This window comes from Rhyacophila brunnea, unplaced genomic scaffold (genome assembly GCF_057557595.1).
Source record: "Rhyacophila brunnea isolate RB1 unplaced genomic scaffold, BYU_Rbru_1.0 scaffold_12, whole genome shotgun sequence".
NCBI lineage: Eukaryota > Metazoa > Arthropoda > Insecta > Trichoptera > Rhyacophilidae > Rhyacophila > Rhyacophila brunnea.
In genome coordinates, this window is record NW_028232774.1 from 42,053,591 (window position 1) to 42,078,045 (window position 24,455).

The 24,455-nt window shown below is 34.6% G+C and overlaps 1 protein-coding gene and 1 non-coding gene across 2 annotated transcripts in view; both read right to left on the reverse strand.

Annotated features, from left to right (window-relative positions):
- Nucleotides 1-24,455, reverse strand: part of LOC147078188 (uncharacterized) — a 1,208,676-nt gene that overhangs the window by 1,117,956 nt on the left and 66,265 nt on the right. The window lies entirely within an intron of this gene.
- LOC147078193 (U2 spliceosomal RNA) lies at nucleotides 2,943-3,135 on the reverse strand. Its single transcript, XR_015069272.1, has one exon. It is a non-coding gene; the product is annotated as a U2 spliceosomal RNA (small nuclear RNA).

The window sequence follows — 24,455 nt, forward strand, 5'->3', positions numbered from 1 at the left end:
TGGTTTTGAATAGTAGGTTAAAAGTTTTGAATAGTATTTTATCAAATGAAACACTTAGTTACTTTAAGAAGACAATTAAATGCAGGTAATAAATAATATGATAAATAAATAATAAATAAAACACTGAGCGCTGATGCAGTTGGCGTAGGAGACCAATACTTCACTTCCTGTTACTACCGGTATTGGACAGCAAGAGCAGTATTACACTAAGTCTGTTAAAGGTATATAGTGGAACAACTTAACCTTGAAATTGGGCAGACTGAGATTTCTTCTACTGCGCACGAATTTTACATAAATTAAAATTATTTATTGTTACTTTTATTATTTCCGACTTCTCTTACGTTTTCTCTCACTCGGCGTCGCTCTAATTACGTCATATTTTCTGTCAAAACTATCGAACTTCAAGCTTACGTGATATACTTATAGATATTCATAGGTACACCGGTAAGTAGAAGTGTGAAAATCACAACAATAAAAGAAAATATATTATTATTTCCTTATAAGAAGATTGATCATAATAATTACTTTATAATTTAACATTTTAAAAAAATCATCATGAATTACTACCGCCATGCGTTGCGGGTAGTATCAGCGAAGCATATTGATTTTCATATGAAATTCTATTGCGGTTCTTATGGAATCATCTACGTATACGCAGTTCTTGATAAAGGTTAAAAGCAAATTTTCCAATAATCAATACACTCTTCAGATTTTACGATACGAGTTTTTAATTTAATACGAGCCATTTAAATGTAACTGAGAACAGAGGAAATGAGAAATCTAGACAATTAGTAAGGAAACTCGAGAGTTTTAGTTATTTGCAAAAAGGGTTACCATGGATTAGTCACAAGAAATAATTATATTTACATAAATTATCATGAAGTAGCAAAAGAATAAAAAATAATCGTACGGCCTAACTATACGAGTAACCGAATGAATCAAGTTCAGCTTATAAATCATTCAAATGTATTTATGATAGGTACGTTTTACTGAACATCTATGGTTTTACTATAAATATTGGAAACATAGCTACTATAATTTTGATGGATGCAATACGTAAAAAAATAACCGTGTAGAATACTTTTTTCAAAGAGCGGAATACATTATGGACTACCCACCCTTAGAGTTGGGTTTCGGGAATTCTCGAGAAATTTTCGAGATTTTCCATCCCGAATCTCGAGAATTAGAATCCTCAGTTTATGGTTCAGGATTGTGTTGAGTCATCGGTGACCGTCCGGCCGCCGTGCAAAGCAATTACAATGGACGGCTGCTATACGGTGCAGTTTCGGTTTTTAACCGTCGCCGAGTATGTGATGTAAAAAGGTCCATTGTATTCTTCACGCCACTAAAAGAATGTCGCCGTTTGACTTTTGCCGTACGGTCAAAACCGAATAATGTGAAAGGAGCGTTGCTTCCAATTTAGTTGCAAACGTAAACATTGCTTTTCAAACAACTATCACAACAAAATTACAAAAATACATTACTAATTAAGGAGTGGCTGTTTGTGAATTAAATACATAGTAAGTAAAGCAGATGTGATCTTGATTTTTACATGGACGATTTGCAGACACAAAGTCCAATACTTCCAACTCAAACGTTCCCTAGATCGTTTGACATTTTATATAAACCACAAGTTATGTATTATAAATATATTTAATGAAAAAGTATGTATGTATATATAATATAATATTACCGTAACAAGTAATTGTGGCTTTAGGTATAGTACACCAACTACAGATAAGGGAATTAGACAGTACGCAATAAATGCAGCAGTAAGCTTTAGACATAATAACAAAACGATAACAATAAAATAAAATGAAAAATGACCTTTGATAAAAAAAAAATCTTATATATGTATTTGACTTAAATTATCTGTAACGCATGAAACAAAACATGATATGAAAGTACGAAATAATGAAAGAATGCCGAAAGAAGGTCGCCATATAGATATAGTATTAAAATAGTTCTGTCTAAATACAAGGGAAAGTAGGCAGGTAACTACTCGTAGATAAGTAAATTAGAAATACCTACATAGAATCAATACCTAATTGATATTTATATAAATTTCTGAATGATTTAAAAGTGAATTAGATTAACAAGTAGATACTATATGCTCGCAAGTATCAAGATACCTATTGAGTATCTGATTCTGATATGAATTATCTAATAATTATTAAATAATATACATAGGTACCTATGACCAATCAATATAAAATAGATATTTTTTCATATTGAATCTAATAAAATTAGAACTGTCTGCAGCGCTCCACACACAACGCATCATTTTTTTAAGTCAATGCTACACTACCTACAGTGCTGCCAATTGCCGGCCACAGACGGACAGTTCTCGTAACAGGTTGAACATGCCAGTTAATAACCATACAGTTATCTTTGGTAGATAATCTGCTGCGCCCATAGACGGACACTTTTCGACCTTTCAGATGTGTGCCATGTTCAAACTGCTACGAAAACTGTCCGTCTATGGCCGCCTAATCGCACTATAATTATAGTATTTGTACTATAATTTTGATCCACGTACTATGTACGATAGTACGCCCACAATACTATAATTTTGAATATCAAAAAAACGCAAAAAGTACTATAGTTTCCATATTTCCGTACTATAAATCGGTGCAAAGTACTATAATTAGATAAAAAGAAAATTTGGCGAACCAAGAAAAAAAGCCTTTGACTTCGGTTTAAACAAAAAGTCAGTACATTTTCAACAGATGACAAGGCGTCTACTGTACTTTCATGGACCATGTACATCCGATGACAAAAAGATGGCAACACTGCGACGAACACGACCTACGGAAGGACAGTCACGGAAAAATGCATTAATTGACATCACAAACAACGTTTGCACTTTTCGATGTGTGTCAGATAATGCTAACCGATCCGAATCCATCCCTCGATTAGGGTCGATTGACGTAATGTTAGTTTATAGATGGGCCGATCCCGGCGGCACTGCAATGCCGGGCCAACCCGCGACAGGAGTGGAGCAAGCCCCGAACTTCCCGTCACATTCCAAAAATCAGTTTAATATACTGGTCCCGCATTGCGGGAACTATCAGATATTAAGCTGATAAGAACAGATACTACACTTTGATCTTAGCCTTGAGGCCGAGAAGCGATACTAAAAAATCATATTTGAATGACTATAAAATATACGAAGAGCATTTCACAGGCGACTAAAATATACACATTCACGCCATCTAGCAATTCTTTCTCGAACTGCAGAGGGGTGAGTCGAGAAGTTGCCCCATACATTTTTACATTAGGTACCTACACACAATTATAATAGTAAATAGTAAATACACCCGATCCTCTTTTTGCACGGGGGATACCGTACAAAACAAAACCGTGTAAAAAAAGATAAGGGCCCATCTTAGACTATAGATACATCGTGCCCATACAAAAATGGTAGATAGGTTCCATTGCTTTAAATCAACTCAAAATACTAAATTCTTGAACTCAAATAAATCGAATTTATTTATTATTTATACATAAAAATATGCATAAGTACCTACATAAAAATACATAGTTTTCGATTTAAATTAAATTAGCAAAGAGAAATATATTCATTCAGTTTCGCTACTTGACAATAAACGTGCCCGTTTACTGCTGTTTTTCGCTGGCGAAAAATCACTCATCGCTGGAAATATTTAATGATGCTGACGCTGAAGCACGCGGCGCGTCTCTCGTATCGAACCCGAAGTGATTGACTAGTAGCGCCATGTATGTACGTATGTACATCTGGGCTGCATCCGGTGACAATATATTATACCATTATTACCAAAAAAAAAAAAAAAATTACCAGTGGCGTGCGGTCCATTGCATTTGCAACGCATTTTTTGATAATTTTTTTTAAACCGTGTTAAAGCAAAAAAATCAGTGTAAATAAAAAATAATCGGTATTGAAACCGTGTTATTTCGAAACCGTGCAAAAGAGGATCGGATGTAGGTACATCAGATTTTTTGTGAGGTAAGTATATTATATGTATGAATTCTATAGTTTATTAAATTAATATGTACCTAAATAAACACATTGTGAAATTAGTGTAATTAACCATACAGTAGAGCGTGGTCACAATGATTAGGCATGCTCTACCTTTAGGGAGGTATATTTTGGGAGGCGAAAAATCGTCAAGAAATGCACCCACCTACAGATATTTTTTTTGTTGGTTTTCCCATATTCGGTGGTTTAAATAAAAAAAAATATGTGAGTGGTTCACTAGCCAAGTGAGCCGCAGAGTTTGTGGACGTAGAACTATGGTGTCAGCGAGGACGGTTACGGGCGAAATTAGCGAATCTTTAAAAAAAAAAAAAAATGTTTATCAAATGCAAGAGTGGTTTATAATGTCCAACGTGCAGATTGGTTTAGATCTCTCGCGAGTTGTGAATTGTACCTATAAAATCACCACCGGAATGCAGTTATCGATGACTGTTTTCCCCTACCCGTCTCGTCGGTCACTCTTGATGGTCCGACTGGCTTAAATCTAATATTTACTGTCACGGGACTTGTCGATACAGTTATATAATTTATGTTTTGCTATGGTTCTAAGTGATATTAATGTATCAGTCATTTGGACAACATCACCGAGTGAGTTCTACATAAAAAAAAACTAGATAGAAAGACGCCTGGTAACCCTATTTATATATCTAAACCTTGTTAGAAAACACTTGAATATCAAAGCAAAATTTACGAAGTGTTTTCACTTAACCAAGTCAAATTGAATCATTTACATTTACGACAAGCTAGATTCTCCGCCGACTTAATCCAACTTTGCCGAAATCTCAGATGACTTAAGTAATTGATTGTTTCTCAAAATGTGGTACGCTCAGTGATGTTGTATTGGAGTATTGGTATTTTCTGAACAAGGAAGAAACCGAAGGCTTATTTATTGATTGATGTGTTTTATGGAAAAAAATAAAACTTTTTCGGTACTAGGTGCTTCCTACTTCATTGAATGAAGCAAATTATTATTTTCAAAGTATCTACATATAGATAATATTAGCATGGTTAATTTAAATTTATTAGCTACCCTATCTGTGTGTAGTTGAAACGCATAATAAATAGAAAAAAATGCTTTCGTCTTCTACCCACGGGTGAGGATCGCGAGATCACTTAAAAGCATTCAACAACACAAATGTATTTTCCTCGCCCGCCGCCCTACGATTTTACGAATTATGTATAATCGCAAAAAATCCAAGAAGAGTCCAACTGACAATCGACACAACCGTCTATCGTCCATTAAACTGTCACAATATGCCTCCAGTGCCTTAATTTTATTCGTTTTTCTCTTGCCTGTATCGAACATATTTCAAAGGCATATTATGGCCATAGTATACCCACAAAAGACCAGAATTTTCTTTTCACCCCTACTGTTACTGTCAGGGCAGAGTGAGGGTTGATCTCAGTAAGTTCATTCACACAATCGTTCCAGCGAACCGCCGCTCTTTCTCAGCTTCGCCTTCTCTAGAGACTACCACCAGTCTATCCAGACTATCCAGTTCGCGTAGTCTAGTAAAATGTCCAAAAAACTGCAAAATGTGTCTCAAACAAGGCCTGAACAAAAACGAGGAATATGCGTTAGAGTAAGATAAAATTTCTACGGCTGAATTAAATATGTCTTGTACAAGTCGCCGATAAATATTGATTTGAATGACTAGTTATTTAAAAACTGTGTGGACGTGTTGCTGAAATTTATTGTTTTTGTGTTAAATATAATAGGGCTTGCACATCAGAACTCGCCGCATGCGTCTTACGACGAATTCGTCGATGTGACGTCATCGTAAACCAAGAAACAAACGTTATCAAATGGAGCTTCGCAGATTGGCCGATGCAACTGCGACGCTGCCGCATGCATCGAGTTGCGTCTGATGTCGACTTCGCGCATGCGCACAGCCGCACACTCGGCCATTTCTCTCCAGACTCTCGCCACGTTCGGAGCAGCCACGATGCGACGAATGTCGATGTCGCTAGGCAGATGTGCGAGGTTGTATCACGGAACAACGGCTGCCCGTTCTCGGAAGTTTTGAGTTATGGCAGTCAGGCACACGAGGCGAGTTGTGATGTGCGAGCCGGCTAAAGTTAGCTGTAATTATATTTAGTTAGTTTAGTAGAAAATATGGTTATCTATGTTGTGTTAAAATTTGGTAGCCGTACTGAGAAGCAACATGGTATAACGTTTCATAGTAAAGTTAATAATAATAAAATTGAGATTCTACTGTGCGTTATACACAAGAAACACGGTTTCATTTTGCCGAACAATACGCACTATCTTTATAATATTATTACTCTGAGGTCTCAAATATGTTAAGGTGACGCATCAGTGAAACGCCAAATAATGTTCAACTGTACGCGCGACGAAAATTTGTACTTGCTTTGCATTCATTGAGAGAACGTGGAGTCGGACGCACGTCACTTTGCTGCGTGATGGCGACGGGCCAATTAATTCTAAAATCGTGTAAAGATGACTAAAAACTTTACCCATTTACTTTAAAAAGCAAACATGTCAATGAATATATTATTATTGATACTAATAGAATAATAAACAGAACATAAAATGGACGTATGTTGGATTTATATGAGAAATAATATTTCGTTTGACAGGCGTCATTTTCACCCGCGACCCGCAATCCGCACATCGCCTAGCAACGATCTTTTTAGACCGTGCCTCAACTAATGCATGGCCTTAAGGTACGAGTATGTTGTTTACTTTTTGTTTTATTATTGCTGTTTTGAACGAAAATACATATTATTACATTAAAGCCTAATTTAAAGCAACCTACCGATTACGATGGTCGATGATACAGAATTGCCATATTCATAAAGCGTGACATTATTTGGGAACGTGTTGGCTTAAATTACGTTTCACATACGCCTGATTTATAGCATTAGTTAATACCATTTTGGTATTAGCGACATAACCTAGTTCGAGACTATCTGTTATTATGATTATTATGAATGCGACGATAACATATCTACTAAGTTTATGGGACTTAGGTAAGTCTTAAAATTAGGGTATGAAAACAAAGCCTCAAGTTCACATTAAAAGACATCGGTGTTGGTAATGACACTTTATAATTTATTCGAGCAACACTGTCATTTATACCCCTAAATAAGGGTTGCACGATTGGTTTAAAACCAATACCAATAAGTCACCTCCTACGCCCTCTGGCGTTCACCATATAATATAGGATACAGTAGCGAAGGGTGGAGGTAGGCTGTTAAGATCCGCCGTAAATAGTACTCATTAAACTTTGTTAGTCATACGTATTTGTTTTTATTGAGGTAAGACTACAATAAAATTTACAGATGGTGTTCGTTAGTTATTAAAAATCAATTAAACCCTGCCTAAGCAAAATCATAACCGTTTTGGTATACTTTTTACGATACGACAAAATTGTGGACACTTTTTCATTTATACTTATTTGTTTTCGTTAAATTAAGAATAGGTTACACATATTGTCGGTTTATTATTTTAAATGCATTGCCCTGCCTATACCAAACTATAATAGACAAAAAATATTGTTCCATCTATAAAATATTCAAAGTTATAATTATGATTTAATTGCATAATTTTAGATATTTTATAGATAGATGAGTATTTTTTGACTATTATTTATTATGGCTTAGTTTCGCATGGTTAATTGAATTTTAAAAACTAACCAACACCGTCTGTAAACAAATTGTAGTCTTATTTCAATGAAAACAAATACGTATGACTGACAAAGTTTAGTATGAACTATGTATGGCTGATCTTAACAGCCTACCTCTACCCTTCGCCACTGAAAGGATATATTTTATTATAATTTAAATTATTATCTTCATAGAATTTGTTTATTTCTAAAAGCTGGTATATTTTTAAAAGTATAATATTAATGTTACATAAGAATATTAACGATCTTTTAGGTGCAAACGTGTCACAATTTCCTTTTCATTCGCGTATTTGTAACGCAGCACGATAATAAATACATCAACGAAGAAAGACACCAACGCAAAACCAAGTCTAAATAAACAGTTTGTAGTGAATAAAATATGCGAAAATTTTCCTAGCCCCATATCCAAACAAATATTTGGGCTCAGTGTTTAGTTAGGCATGGCAAAATGCTTTCATCCACTAATTAATTATTAATTATATAGGTAAGTACATAATATTATATTGCTAAAACACGGGTTAATGATACCTGTGGTGTAGGGTTGAGCTATACTATAGTGACCTCGTCATAGCTTGGTGCACGGCGCAGTTTTATACTAGGGGTGGCTTGAGATTTCTTATAGAAAATTATTAATATGTAGTATGTACAAATATAATTAAAGATAACGTTGTCAATATTCTATACTAATTATAGACTACTCGGAAGATGTTATTTATTATTATCACTATTATCAGCATTAGGGATAAGCCACACACAAAGGAGCGGGGCGGGCCGCGCGCGCAAATTTTGCAAGTTGCGCGGTGGATCAGCGAAAATACAACGTGATCAAATACTGCAGAACACACTGGATATGGCGAGGCGCTGCGCCCGCCCGCCTCATAATTCAGCGCACACAGGTGGGGCGCATGCGTCTTTTTGCTTCTCAGCGCAATGATTTAACGAAAATACTACATTTTCAAATATACGCACATAGAGCGTTACGAAGTGCAAAGGGCGCAGAGGTCTCTAATTTACCCGCCTGTGGGAGCGTCACCAACAACCGCGCGCTTATAATATCTTCAAAATCTTTGCAAATTGTTTATAATATTAAAATAAATATTATCTATGTGATTATGTAATTCAGTTATGTGTAAATGCGGAATCTCGACAAAGGTGTCCCCTTGTGAAGCGGGTCTAAGAGCCGACAAAGAATATAAAATAATAATCATGCTCCTTCCGCCACTGCACTATGCCAATAAACAATATTATAGCCGAAGAGCTGTTACGAGGGTCGCGGTGTGTGATGTCTGGAGAGAATGCGCTACTTAACGCACTTTGGGCATGAGCGCCCCGATCCGCTTCTTTTAGTGGGCTTTGTCGCTTACTTGTGCCCTGTACCGCCTGTGCCGTCTCTGTGCCCCGCGAATAATTATAAAATGGTTAAATTGGCCCCACTGATAAATAGGTTTTTTATCACTTGGTTAATTGTAATGATTAATCGTAAAATAATCATGTTAAATTGTTAACAATGATATTCCAAATGTCTTACAAAAAACCGATATCTTCAGCAAAGGCGTACCTTATAATAATTCAAAAGGGAAGAGAAACCAGACACTTCATTTCACATTTCCTCCATTAGAGAGAATTATTAATGAAACTGCCAGTAAAATATGAGGATTTCCGAAATATAACTCAGTAGTACGTACTTGCTTACATATAATATCGTCAATTTAGACTACGCTTCAACGTAATTTATATGTCTCTAAGCCGGATTATGTTTTGTTTGTGCTTCTAATTAAATAATTAGGCATTCAATTCTTACTCAATTATAAGAGTGAATTTCTGTTTCATGACAAACAAAAAAATAACTGCAAATATATATATACAAAAAATAATCTACAAAAAGAATAAATAATTAATTACCTAACGACAACTGCCCCGGGCAAAGTAGAAAAACGAAAAGGACACAAAAGAATCCCGACTAGCTGGAGTGACCAGATGAACAAAATAAGACATGTACCTACCTATCTCTCGCGACAACCGAATCGAAAATGATCTCTACAGCGATCTCAATACCAATAAATGTTGTACTAATCGTTCGTTCAACATCTGGCTAGATTCTAGAACTAAGTCGTTCAGAGGAAGGCCCTGAAAGTAGACGTCGGCAGCGTTGTCAACTTATGGTTTTTCTTGCTAGATCTAGCCCTTATTAATAAGCTTCTATCTTGTAAAATTTCATCTGGCATTATGGTATTACTTCGCAAATAGCTTATAGTTATAGTTATAACTTCTTATAAAAATGCTAAAATATTATACCAGATTTACTTGAAAATTAACATGATTGCCTTTTGTACCTATCTCTTACCAATTAATAAAAGTTATATATAGAAGTTCAGTGATTTAGATGTAAATTTGCTACACTCAATGTTTTTAATGATTTTGAAACAATAAATTCTTCTTTAATGTTTTTTTTTGTATCTGTTATAAAATATACTCAAAAGTGTGGATTAGCTTTCAATATGAAATCTGTACATACGTATCTTTCTCATCACCCTCTTAAACTTATTTTAAGAATAAGAAATTTGTAAACATTATTCCTGCTGAGGATGTCCTGGACAACAATATGCCTTGAAATTGCAAGAGCTTCGAATCAGAGAGAGACAATCATGTGTTTCTGTGTCATGTTTTACGATTTTTTGAAGACACCCGCCCAGAAGGCTCGAAGGATTAAAATGTTTTGTGCCTGGTGAAAGAGGCTCAATACCAAGTGAATAAATTCATTGGAAAACACAAGACTTGCAGATGATGGGAAAGACTGATCCCGAATGTCGCACTACTAATTCCTTCGTCACGGAGATTACGGCGAAGAAGAAGATTTATATATTATATTTGAGTGATATAGGTACAATATATTTATAAATGAAATAGATTTTTATGGATGTACATCTTAGAAGGGTTTATTGTTAGCTAAGTAATTGGTCATTCTTTGAAATGACAGGAGGTAACACCACAAAAAACGCGAAATAAATCGAAAACGATTGTAATTTATTTATTTAACAAAGTAAACCTTTAAACGGCTTGACAGCAGCTTGTATACGCCATTATTTCACATAATGTATAATTAAATGAAATTAATTTATTATTAAGTACAATGATTGAATAAAAATATGCAATTAGTAATAAAACTTGTCAAATTACGATTGCGTAAATAACCCTAGCTCCTTGATATACAATTTTATATTTAAAAAAAGAAAACATTTTAAACACAAGGCACATAACGCATCAATGATTCTGTGAATATCTCTATTCAGTGCATTTATGGGTCGTAAAGCGTTTTCAACTGGAACCTCATAAACTCGACGCGAAGAAGCAGTTTCAATAAAAAAAATATGGATAGGTTTGAACAGGAACATAACCAAAGTACACAAGTTTTAGGTACATAGCTATATCTGGATAATAGCTAATATACCTCTTGAAGCTTCAAAAATATTATAGAACATATTATTATCACCAAAATTCTAGTAAATGAAACGAGAGCATAAGTTCGTTAAATAAATATTCTAAGAATTTGTAAAACGCTAATAATTAAATCTTTAAGTACATAATATAATATCGACTGCTTTATTTGCATACCTGGCTAACTCAATTTGGGCAAATTGTTCAGGAAGGAGAAAAAACTTAATAATTTAACTATCGAGCGGAATTTAACAATTCTAAAAATACACTTATACACAAATAAGTTGCACTATGAATTAATATACTATTTTTGCCTCCCTTTTATAGGTAAAGAAAATTTATATAATGAGCGGAGTTGTTTCATTTACGATATTGGAAAATTGCCACCTGTAGTTGGCTATTTTGTGTGAAGAACGATAACGCATTTATATATAGCTTTAGGAGTTTGAAATTTTGTTGTGAGCATAGAAAACATGCTTTATAATAGTGGTCTCCAAACTCAATAAGGATGTAAGCTACTTTCAGATATTGAAATTGTCTGGTGAGCTACTTATACATATTTCTTTTTCATAATGTTTTATAATCGTATTCGTAATATTATTAAATTACTTAAAATAAAACAGGACATCGGACTTACAATAAAACATAAAATGCATACTTTAATTATTTATTTATAAACAAAATAATAATTGAAAACAAATGTGAGTAAAAGTAAAAATAATTAAGTGAAAATAATGGCATTCACTTTTCTCCACAATTTTTTCAATTCTCGGTGAGTACCTTGTCACTCTCATGCAAATGCAATTATGAAGATGGACATCTGTGAGTGTTTCTATATTTACTTTTAACCACTTTCATAGTGGAAAACGTTGATTCACATAAGTAGGTAGAACAAAACAATGCCTTCATTTTGAGCAATATAATTTGAGAGGCCAATTTATAAATGTGATAATATATCCTACGCGAGTTACAGAAAATGCCACCGCGAGCTACTGGTAGCTGGTAGACCGTTTGGCGATCACTGCTTTATAACTAAATGTCATCAAAATCTCATTTTTCATTAAAAGTGCAGTTAGCTGGTTTGCAAATTAAGCAGTCGATATGTCATTTAAACAAAATCTTATACACACGTTCTAAAACTGGTTTATAAGAAGCTTAATTTATTATAAACTCCAAATAATATGTACTTAATTAAATATTTTTTTAATGAATATCAGATAAAGCTGAGATTCAATAATAATGTATGTTGTATATATGATAATATAATACTTTGGAATTGTGAGTTAGTATGGCAATTGACAATAATTTTCCCGGTGTACAAACATCATCGGGCTAGGTTTCGTCTGGCAACAAATAATAATTATTGTTCCTATTTGTCTGGCATAGTTAATTGCTCGCTGTCACTATATCGTCGAGTTACCCTGACTCCTCTCAGCAACAGACAAAGATGCCGTAATCGCTATTGGACAGCCTAATGACCAGCGATTATTGACAATATTGCCGGGAAACTGCCTCGTATTATTTACGGGAAAAGATATGTTTATAACTTTGCTTTTGTGTAATAAAGAAATATCTATTTTATCATCTTTTCGAACAAAATTACAACCAAAATTGATTACTTACATAATTTCGAAGAAAGCGTGGAAGTAGGAATGAAGGAGAAATTTCGCGTCTTCGTCTCCCTCTACAGCAGTGTCTACCAAACGGTGTGCCGAAAAAGTCTGTGAATCACACGTTAGAACTGTGGAACAGAAATGTTAAAAACTCATAGCTTGATGTAGAGTCCAAGGGATGGCGAACCTTTTTTCGTATACGTTCCAAAAATTCCCAAATATTATTTTTCAACTATCTGACGTGCCGAGCAGTTATGGGGGAAAATAGTTTTTAAAATTTCTATTAAAAAATGATGATGTTCTAGATACCACTCAGAGAATAGCACAGATAGCTTTATCATTTTTTTCAAATACGCCATACATTTCGGTACACCAATTTTGAAACTGTCTGCCAGAATTACTACTACTAGCTTCACCAAGTTTTTGTTTCTTACTCATATTTGGTGCAGTCATTGTGGGTAGAAATGATTTTAATTATTTGTTAATGTATTAATTAGTTTGGTCACCAGAATTGCTTCGATCAGAAGAGGCATTCTGTCGTTACGGTAGTCTCAAGCATGGCCCCCACAAAGTAGGGGCTGACATGGCTCTAGCCTGGGGGCCCGGGCTCAGGAAGGGCCCGGCGTGACGAGTCGACCAGATAAGTGAGATAAACACATGACAAATTTGCTCTAATAGTAAAAAAAAGTCGCTATTTTGCTTCAATGATATTAATAATTTAAAAAATTTGGTTTTACGATGCAATTTTTAACTGTGTGCCGATACTCGACAACTCGATAATTCAAATGGATGTAGGTACATATTAAATCTACAAAAAAATGCCAAAAATACACTTTAATTTTACCGCGCACGCCATTTGGAAAACGCTACTGCAGTGCGTCGCACTGCCTCTACCCTTAGAGATAGGTAGGGGGGCCCGCTTCAGGATGTTGGGTCCATGGTCTCAAGCATTGTAAATCGATCAAAATTAGAGGTTCGAGACGCGGCATTCTCCGCCATCTGATGAGGTTAGTGCGATAATATTATATGTGACGCATAAATTCTAAGGATCGACCTATGCAATTATATATTTGAATTAAACGTAATGCTTCATTTATTATTGTTATAGGTATTTCTTTTCTTTTCAAACGCGTGCCATGCAAAATCATCTGATGGCACGCGTGCCATATGTTTTCAAACACTGCTCCAGACTAATTTTAAGTGTAGGTACAATACCGTTGATCAATGATGAAAATATTTGTTAGAAAACCTAACATTCCATTCTTTGGTTTAGAAAAATTTCTTTGTAAGAAAATGGAGTCGCTAATAGAGTCTAAAAGTATATTCGTGACTACCCAAATCCATTGCATGTCGACTCATAATTTCATGTAAGTCATGAAACCGTTTAACCTCGCTTTCAAAGTGAAATAATGTGCAAAAACATAAATATGTTATTATTTTTATACATAAGGGGGTCGGTGATTTGCCTTTTTTGAGTAATCACAATAAGTTATAACACGTGCTAATCGTTTCAAGCTGAATCGTATACGTATAATTTTCATTGATTATTATTATAGTACTCACCTATAACTCTTTGTCATAACTCATAAATCATAGTTATAGTAGGTACCTAAGATCGGTCATACGTTAGTTGAGATTCTTAGATTGCAATTTATGATGATCATAGTGCTAGTTTTGACTTTTACTGCAAATTCAATGCGGTAAAGTGAATTATTGTAATGTAATACGTTTATTATTCCATTGAAATTCCAAAATTCCATTTAAAGTACTGCAATGGTGCATACGAAATAGGTATAAGCAGCATGTAGCACCACAATTAGACATCGCGATTTCGCACCGCGGCCTGACTGTAGAGGGCATGGCCCCCACATCCTGTAGTGGGGCCCCAGGTCAGGATCTTCGGCGCCCCTATCTATTCTTAGGATTAAAGGTAGTGTTACAGTTTACAGTAGCGTTAAATTTTATTGGCTGCCGCGAGTATCGACACACAATAATCAAAAATTGCAGTGCACAACCACACGTTTTAAAATGTTAAAACCCCTCAAGTGAACTACCTCCAACGTGAGACTTATTTTTACTAAGACCGAACTTGTGAAGTGTGTTTAATCCTTTCTATGCCGCAATTAGTTAATTGATAGTAATTAACATAAGAATTTGTGTAATTAGGGCGTCCAAAGACGCTTTGGGCACTTAACCGGTTAAAACCGGTTTTGTGCCAAAGCGAACTAGTTCGCGGATATGGCCATACAAATGGACAGTGCCGGCCATACAAAAAACGCGAACTTATTCGCCTGTCTTTGAAGACAGAATGCCAGTCTCGGGGGTTTGTTTTGAATAATTTCAAATTCGGAAGAATACTGGTATAATAAAGAGACATTTAGCATATGATTGGTAAGTGTTTATGATAAACTTTCAATAAGTATAAATATTTAAAAAAAAAAAAAAAAAGTTTATTTTTGCTAAAAAATTCGCGGCCATGTTAGAGGGCCTTATAAGTAGCTACAATAATTATTGATATCCATTCTAAGGTACACAGGTGTTGGGTCACTGTCACTTATTACTATTAGAATCAGCAGAGTGCTGGCAAGATTATTATTTAACTACTGTAAAAGCGAAGAAAACACGTGTTTGACGTATTTCAGTACATATTATAATAATATAATAGATAGTGAATTGCTTTAATACCTATTTACTCTATACCTAGTGCACTTGGAATAGTATGTAGAATTTTAGAAGGGCACCTCCTGCCCCTGTAAGATATACGACCAATTGGGAAAAAACACCAACCTCTACATAAGTGTATCAAGGGTTTAAATATGTACCGCAGCTCTAGTCAAATTGTCACATGGTCAGGGCCGTAGTCGTACGTTAAGAAGGACATAAATTGTCAATTGATTATTCTAATTAATATAATGTCTTTCCACCAAGAATCGACAGTTAACACCGCTAAAGTGATTAATGCTTTAATCCTTGTCTTAAAATGGGCATGATTGCCAGTGGCAGTGCGTGGCAAAAGTTCGTTTGGGATATCGAGAAAACCAAAAACAATTATAACTTTGTATTAATTAATACTTTGAAGGGGTTTCGCGGAGGGCACGAGGGTTAGCTAGGTGTTGAAATTAGGTAGAACTTATACGGTTGGCCGCCAGAGATGAATGACAGCTCTCACAATATTATTCCTTGATTGATTGATTCGCTACCAAGTTTAGTTCGATTGAAATATTATTCTGTTTCTGTTGAAACGGGAGAATTCATAAATTCAAACGATCACTATGAAACGCATCAATCTCCACAATAAACATTTTAAAATTTTTAACAAGAATTTCTGCAAGAACAATGAATTTCTTGACCAGAAATAATGTCAAACTGATCAATATAGTTTCCCTACAATATGCTTGTCTTACCTATTGTGTTATAAAAATGTATATAAAAATGCACACGCACGGAATATGACCTGATGTACCTACTTAATTATTAATATTATATACTTAAATATTACTAAATATTACCATAAATTTTACTAAACTCTTTCGAAAATTATGGTCAGTAAAAAAAAACTGTGTAGAAGAGGCTAAATTCTTTGGGTAGCAATGACATTAATATGGACGAATCATCTGGAAAAGAAAATGACACTCACTTTATTGCCGGGTCTGCCGAATGGCATAATCTGTTCTAATACCATTACAATAAAGGTGATATTGCTATAAATTCCTGATGCTTTTTGTTGGGTCTGCCGAATGGTTCGGTTCGAACGGGTTCGCTCAAATGAACATTGACATTAGAAACACTGCTCTAACGCCATTACAATAAAGGTCATTTTGCTATAAATTCCACGATGCGTGATATCGCATAATGGAAATTGCGTGACGTCTACCTACACATGCGAATGCACGAATTTACTTACTAGCTACTGTATTGAGTGCGTCGTCCATTAATAATGTCATTGTTGGGTAGGTACCGGTAATGAAGCTGTGGAATAAATACTTTCTTGTAAAACAAGTCGATAAAAATGGTAATGAGTAGATTTATTCTACACACTATAAGTAAAGAGAAATAAATAATCATGTCTTCTTCTTCTTCTTCTTTCACCCTGTCACGATCCAGCATTGGTGCATAGGGCAAGTACAAGTTCACGCCACTGCCCTCGGTCCATCGCCAACTCTTGCACCTCCCGCCATGTCAGACCTGCAGCACGTAGGTCGCTTTTGTTGCACCGTTGCAGGGTCAGGGAGGGCCGGCCACGGCGACGGAACCCTTGAGGCTGTGACGCAAGGGTACGAAGTGTCTCACTCTGGCGGCATCCGGAATACGTGTCCCAGCCACGTAAAGCGTCTCTTCGCGATTACCTCAATCACAAAAGGCTGCTGTGACCGCTCACCAACTCGGGTGTTTGTAACGCGGTCGTACCAATGTACCCCTAAGATTCGGCAGAGACATCGATTCTTAAACCTTTGAAGCTTAGTAAGATGCCACGTCTCCCTGCCATACAGGAGCACAGATAGAACGCACGCGTTGAACAAACGGCATTTGGTCCTCACAGAATACATACAGCCTTATGTGTAATAATATGTATTCTTAATCCAACGAAAACAAATGAATGAAAGTGTCCACAATTTTGTCGTATCGCCCAAAATATACCAAAACTGTTATGGTTCGGTTAGACAGGGTTTAATTGGTTTTTAAAAACTAACCAATAAGTAGGTAATCTGTAAATTGTAATCTTAGTTCAATAAAAACAAATAGTACGTATCACTAACAAAGTTTATTGTGCACTTTTTATGGCGGATGTTAACAGCCTACTTCCACCCTTCGCCACTGCTACCTACTCACCGCAATTTATGATGTAAAGTGTAAGGTGTATGTTTTTTTAATAAATCCAGATATCACGCTATTATTTTTCTATTAGAATTGAGAAAATGGATTGGCCGCCTAGTTTCCAGGGCGAAAGGAATAAAAAAGATTGCGTCGAGTTAAAATAATTACTGACTCAATCATTTATGACATTTTCTGGCAATTTTGCTTTCACTTGGATTATTGGGTAATTTTATTACGTAGGTTGGTATCTAATCTACCAAAGGCTATTCATCAATTAAGAATATAATAAAAATGCCACATCCTCATATTATGTAAAGTCCAAACCGATGCGAACTGCCTAAATTATTATTTTACTTTTAAATATTTCACATTTCTTTACTTCAATGTGCTTGGGTACGTACCAGTAGCGAAGGGTGGAGGTAGGCTGTTAAGATCCCCCATAAATAGTGCACATAAAACTTTGTTAGTCATACGTATTTGTTTTTATTGAACTAAGACTACAATTTACAGATAGTGACTGTTGGTTAGTTTTTACAAATCAATTAAACCCTGCCTAACCAAACCGTAATAGTTTTGGTATATTTTGGACGATACGACAAAATTGTAGACACTTTTTTATTCTTACTTACTGGTTTTCGTTGGATTAAGAATACATATTACACATATTGTTGGTTCATTTTTTAATTTTTTTAAGGCCTGCCTAAACCAAACTATAATAGATAAAAAATATTATTCTATCTATAAAATATTCAAAGTAATGTATGATTTAATTGCATAATTTTAGATGGATAGACGAGTAGGTACTTTTGTACGTATGACTGACAAAGTTTAGTGTGCACTATTTATGGCGGAACTTAACAGCCTACCTCGACTCTTCGCCACTGGTACGTACAAATTGCCAACCCCAAAATTTTACCTACCAAGTAGGTACATAGTGTTCCGACGAATGACACAGATTCCTGAACAGAATTGGTTAAAATTATAATTAATATGTATCACAATATCGACGACGTAAGAAAAGAGAACAGTGTAGTTAAATTAAGCGTAGGTACTCGTATCTAATCGATCGATGGCGGAGCAATTTTTTTGTGGGATTATTTGAAATTGATTCTCAGGCAACTTTTTCATTTTTCCGTTGGATAAGCAAATATTATGCACATTATGGTGTTTAAGTGAAAGATTTGCTCTTGTGAGGTTTCGAAAAATATTTTCAACTGAAATATTTGTAACCGTTAGAAAGGATAATATTGTAGTGTTGCTATGCTGTCAAGTGGGTAAGTATGTCGATTAATTTGGGTATTTAGAATTTTATTAACAACGGAGTATGTGGCTATATATAAATATATAATAATATATATAGAACATGCACATAAGACACAAAGAAATTAGTATAATGTCTTATTTTAGAGAGCATGTCAAACTTCAAACTGCAATATGGTTTCGAGACTTACCAACTTTTGGCAGTAATAATTATTATACGCCATACGAACTTTTTTCCAAACAATAAACGGCTTAAAAAGCTAGCATTTTAAACCAAGATCAAACAAAATAATGTCGAAAATGTTCAGCTGATGTGGGAAATTTCTGATCCCGGGATTTCGGGATTACAATTTGACAATCCCGGGATTGGCATTTTTTTCCATTAATATATTTTTTTTATATTTACAAATGGCATTGATAAAATCGGTCAAAAATAAATCTAGTATAATTTATACTATTTAAGACATTTATTGTTAATATTGTAGGTATACGTTCAATCTTGAAAAAACACAAGTTTAATGGAGTAAATAATATTGTGATATAAATAATAATGTGAATTTAATATGAGATTGCTGTTTCTGATAGTAAATACTTAATGAATGGGTTAGCAAGATGTAAAATAGTAAAGCAAATCTTGGTATACCCTTTCCGCTTCATAAATCTAATTAGTCAGCCAAATATGAAACTGCCGTAAAACGTATGAGATCATGGTGGAATTACTTTATTAATAGTGCGAAGCATTGTTTTTTCCAATCTTTCTCATTTTTATTAATTTTTGTGAAAAAAATAAAATGAATCGGCAACTTACACATGGGTATAAATCAAACTTCATTCAAACTCAGTTTATTTCTAATGTAGGTAGTTATTTGTTATTAAAAGTATTTTTTTTGTTATATTTTCGTTTTTATTTTATTTTCCATAAAAATTGATAAAAAAATCAATCCCGAATGTTTCGGGATTATGTTTATCAAACCAGGGATTCATAGGTATCGAAAATAGCTCGGGATCCCGGGATTGGAATCCCTAGTCATGACGTTGTCGAAGAACGAATTTGTGTGAATCTTCATTTTCTAACATCAAATTAATTATATCCAAAAATTGAACACGTTCGACGGATCGTGTCAAATTATATAAGTTTAAAGATAACCTCTGGTTGTTTACCGTAGGTACCTACACTATAATATTTCATCTCCACAAAGCGTAAACAGCGTTGTGCAAAGAACATTTTCAAAATGCGGTGGTGTCAGTATTACACTACGCAACTATTGGCTGATAAAATAATACTAACCTTTATTAATTATATGAAGGTAAATAAAAACACTTTTACTTTTCCCACGAGGCGTGTATGTACGTGATAAAAATAAGTGTTGTATGTCCATTAATCATGAATACATCATTTTGCTCCAATAATAAAATACTATCTATCCAATAAATTGACAAAACGCAAAATAGCCAATAAAAACTACATGAACACTTAAAATATAGATAAGAAATATTAACAGCCAATTAGCAATCAATTTAATGAACATTTTAGGTCACAAGTGATGTTTATTGGGCAATAAAAAAACTATTTGGTCTACTGCCTCTTTGATATATTAATGCTTATGACATGAGTTTGTCAAATCGACGACTCAATCATAATAAACTGTCATGAAATGAGAACTATTAGAAATTCTTTTAAACAATAATAATATGACCTTAAACAGCCTCGTAGGTACCATTTTATATACCATACTAAAAATACATAGTGATACCAGCCATTTATGACACGCGTATACGCCAATGAACAAGTAGTTTAGTTTTAAAGACAAAAAAATCCTGTATGTGGGTACGCGGTTTTGCTAGAACCTAGCGTACCTCACCTTTTCTTCCACTATCCGCGAAACAAGCACATCCTTTATGCGTCCGTATACCGCGGTGTAAAAACCCGTATCACACGGAACACCTGTGGTCAGCCACCGGTGTGATGCTGATTCACAAAACACACGTTATCTTACATACCTTCGCACACTGCTGTAATAAAAGATTTCTTTGAAAAAAAAAACATCTGGAGGCACATGCAACTATTGTCACCCGACAATTCAATCGTTCATCATTCATTTTGGCTTGGCGTCTGACGTCACTGCTCTCGCACGGCCGTGCATATACGCACATAAGAAAGTTGTATGTGCGGCCAATTTTGATTGTTTTTTATTATCCCAGTCGAGACGATTTTCAATGTGCGACTGGGCTTATATGTAAATGCGGCATGTCGACACACCAGTGGCTGTGAAAAAAAATCTTTCTTAACTTTCTTCTTTAAGCACTACAGTGCATGGTTGCAGCATCAGTCCCGTGCGGCTCCGTCTCGGGACGGAATGAGCACTTAAAATCACTTCTTTCAGACACGTTTAAAGCGTCATGGAAAGCGGCCGTGCATATCCACGGCTGTGCATATATGACGGGTGGTGGTGGGAACTTTAACACCGGTGGCTGGACACAGGTGTCCCGTGTGAAACGGCTCTTAAGGCGTCTTTCAAATTTTGCTGGTGTACATTGGAGTCTATGGCCTTACGTACATACTATCACATATTATATTTCAATACTAGCCCTGGACACCGCAGCAATAACATCGTTATGTGTCATTATTTACCCGAAAGAAATATGTTATCGTGTTTTAAAAGCTATCTTTTTACGAGAAACTCGACTTGATAAAGTTAATGCATATGTATTTCTATAGCCCATGTAGGTTGTAGGTACAGCAACCAAAAGACCAAAATAATTTAATTCGTCCAACATTGGCGCATATCGATCAAGTACATATCCCTTGACGGTAACTCAAAATCTACCTCCCAATAATAACACAACACTGAAAATATGGCATTATCTCAACCCAAAAGGGCGTAAAATACGTACTTATTACCCCACATTTTTGCAAAAGATAGTTATTTATGAGGTTCAACTGTCGTCTTCAGCGTATGAAGAATATCCGTGACGCAGTTACATATTATATTTTACTTTTTAATTAGTTTGTGAAAAATGTGTTTAGAAACTGATAAAAATCATATTTTAAAATGTTATCCTGTAAATATGTACGCATACTTACTGTACGACAACATTATTTAGGCGACAACAGGAAGTCGCCCGTGTCACTTATAGAATATTTCTCAATGTTGTCATTTTTTGAGAAAACAAATCCCGCGAAATTAAGTTTTTAATTTATAACAATTCTATTCTCAATAAGTAATTAATTTATAAATCTAATTATTGTTTGTAATGAAATAATTTCACCTCATTACTATTATATTAGGTTAATTAATACAGCGTAATTATTGAATTTGGAAGGAAATCTATCATTGAACCCACATTAACTGATAATATTGCTGCAGGTATTTATGAATTAAATAATTAGGAGAACACAAATTATGACTAAATAAGTAGAAGTGAAAGATATAACATATTCAATATTATATTGATGACATAATCACATTTTTTTATAATTTACAAATGCCGTCTTTTATATCGTATTTTTAGTAAAATTGTTGTAGAAACACATACCTACTGTGAAAATAATTTTCTATAAATTAAATTATATCCACCTAACATTATAAACTTTAAAACAATATGTACCTACTTATCGGTTTAAAAATACAAGAGGACAACTAATTAACTAACCGTAAATACAAATAAGATTAAAATAATTGATAACATCATATGTAAGGTCATCAACACAACTTTTAAAAGTACATTTCCAAGGACACGATATTAAAAATTGATTAAAGCAATCATCATGTGAGGTATTCTACACCAGACATATTGGTTTCATGATCACTCGATACTAATTTATTCACTTTCACTACTGCTATCAAAATTGACACTAAAAACTAAACTTTGGTCACTCATAGTCTCACAACATCTATCTTTTATCATATAATCCTCTTCCAAATGTATTGTGTGTTCACATTGTTTTTTCCAATCGTCCGGTGTTATCGTTCCAAAAGCATCTTCTCTTAGCCTTTGCATGTCAGCTGCTCGGCAATCAACATTATTACTTGCAATTCTTCTTTTCACAAGTGACCACATAAATTCTATTGGGTTAAGATCACAGTGATATGGTGGTAGACGAACTACTGTTGAGCCTTTTTCTTTGATCAGCTCGTCGAATAAATACTTTGGTGTTGGTTTATTTCTATCAATTATTTCTTTTAATTTAGTTTTAACCATATTTTCTTCGAATATAATATTATTTTCTTTCAGCCATTCTTTCATAACGCTTTTTTTATTGGCCATAGTTGGCGGTTTATTTATTTTAACGCTATGGTAAGGGGCATTATCGATAACTATTATAGAATTTGTGGGAATGTTTGGAACAAGGCGTGTTTCCACCCATTGTTTAAAATTAGTTGTATTCATATCGTCATGGTAGTCTCCAGATTTTGATTTAGATTTAAATATTACCAATCCATTATTAATAAACCCATTTCCAGCATGTATTATGCATAATCGAGGACCAACGGATTCCGGTTTCAAAACTCCTCTAATATCATCACTATTCCAACATTTATTCATAACATAGGATGCGTGCACGTATGTTTCATCTACATAGAACACAGGACGATTTTCACCAAGCCGATTATTTCGCATAGTGTTGAGATATCTACCTCTCCACGCAACTATGTCGTGTCTCTCTATGATAACATTTCTTTTAGAAAGGCTTTTTTTTAATTTAAACCCTAGCTTATGTAACCATCGCCGTAAAAATTCTTTGCTTCCTTGAAAGTCCATGCACTCTCTTAAAGAAACTAGTAAGGTTCGCAGCGTCGGAACTTGTTTGCGGACAGTATAAAACTCCTGCACTTTTTGACGTATGGTACATAAGTCCATACTGTCCAATGCAATCTTATTTTTTCCACGGCGTTTTTTTCCAGGCGTTACGATTTTTGAAGAGGAGGCACTCGCTGTAGTCATTTCTTTCTTAATTCTCGAAACTGTCCTTGGGGATATTCCTGTAAATTAATGATACACTTCCTGTAAGTATCTATATAATTTTAAGCATTTTTGTAAATTTTACATCTCTGTAATAATTGATTTAATTACAATAATGTTTATTCTTGAAAATATTCTTCTTGCCAATTTATTATTACACTGCCAGTGTACTTAAATGATCATGTATACTTAATTATTATACGTATATGAATAAAACATATTACGATACACACAACTATATAATAAACAAACATAATTTCCAGTAATTGGGGAAATATTTCTAGTATTACAACACTGAATTTTGACATACCAGACATGGCCGCCACCCGTGATATGGGCTTGTTTAAGTATTGTATAGGCTCGCCTTTTAAATGCGACACTTTTTCTTCTTCACAATACATCAAAAGTTTACTAATAATATTTCGAACATCACTTCGTATAGTTTTGGACATCTTTTGAATATAATAAGCTTCAAATTACGTAAAAGATAGATGCGTCAAATACAAATGTCAAAAATGTAATGAATAATTTAGGGGCGTTCCTAATTTGAAACCGGAAGTTCGATTGTAGTTCACAGTTTTGCCACGTAGCCAAGATCAAGTTGCCGGACAATAGCTGCCTGCTTTTGACCTAGCAATCTTTGTATAGCTTCTTCACATAATTATTTCATGAAATACCTATATGGTAGCTTACGGTAGGTAT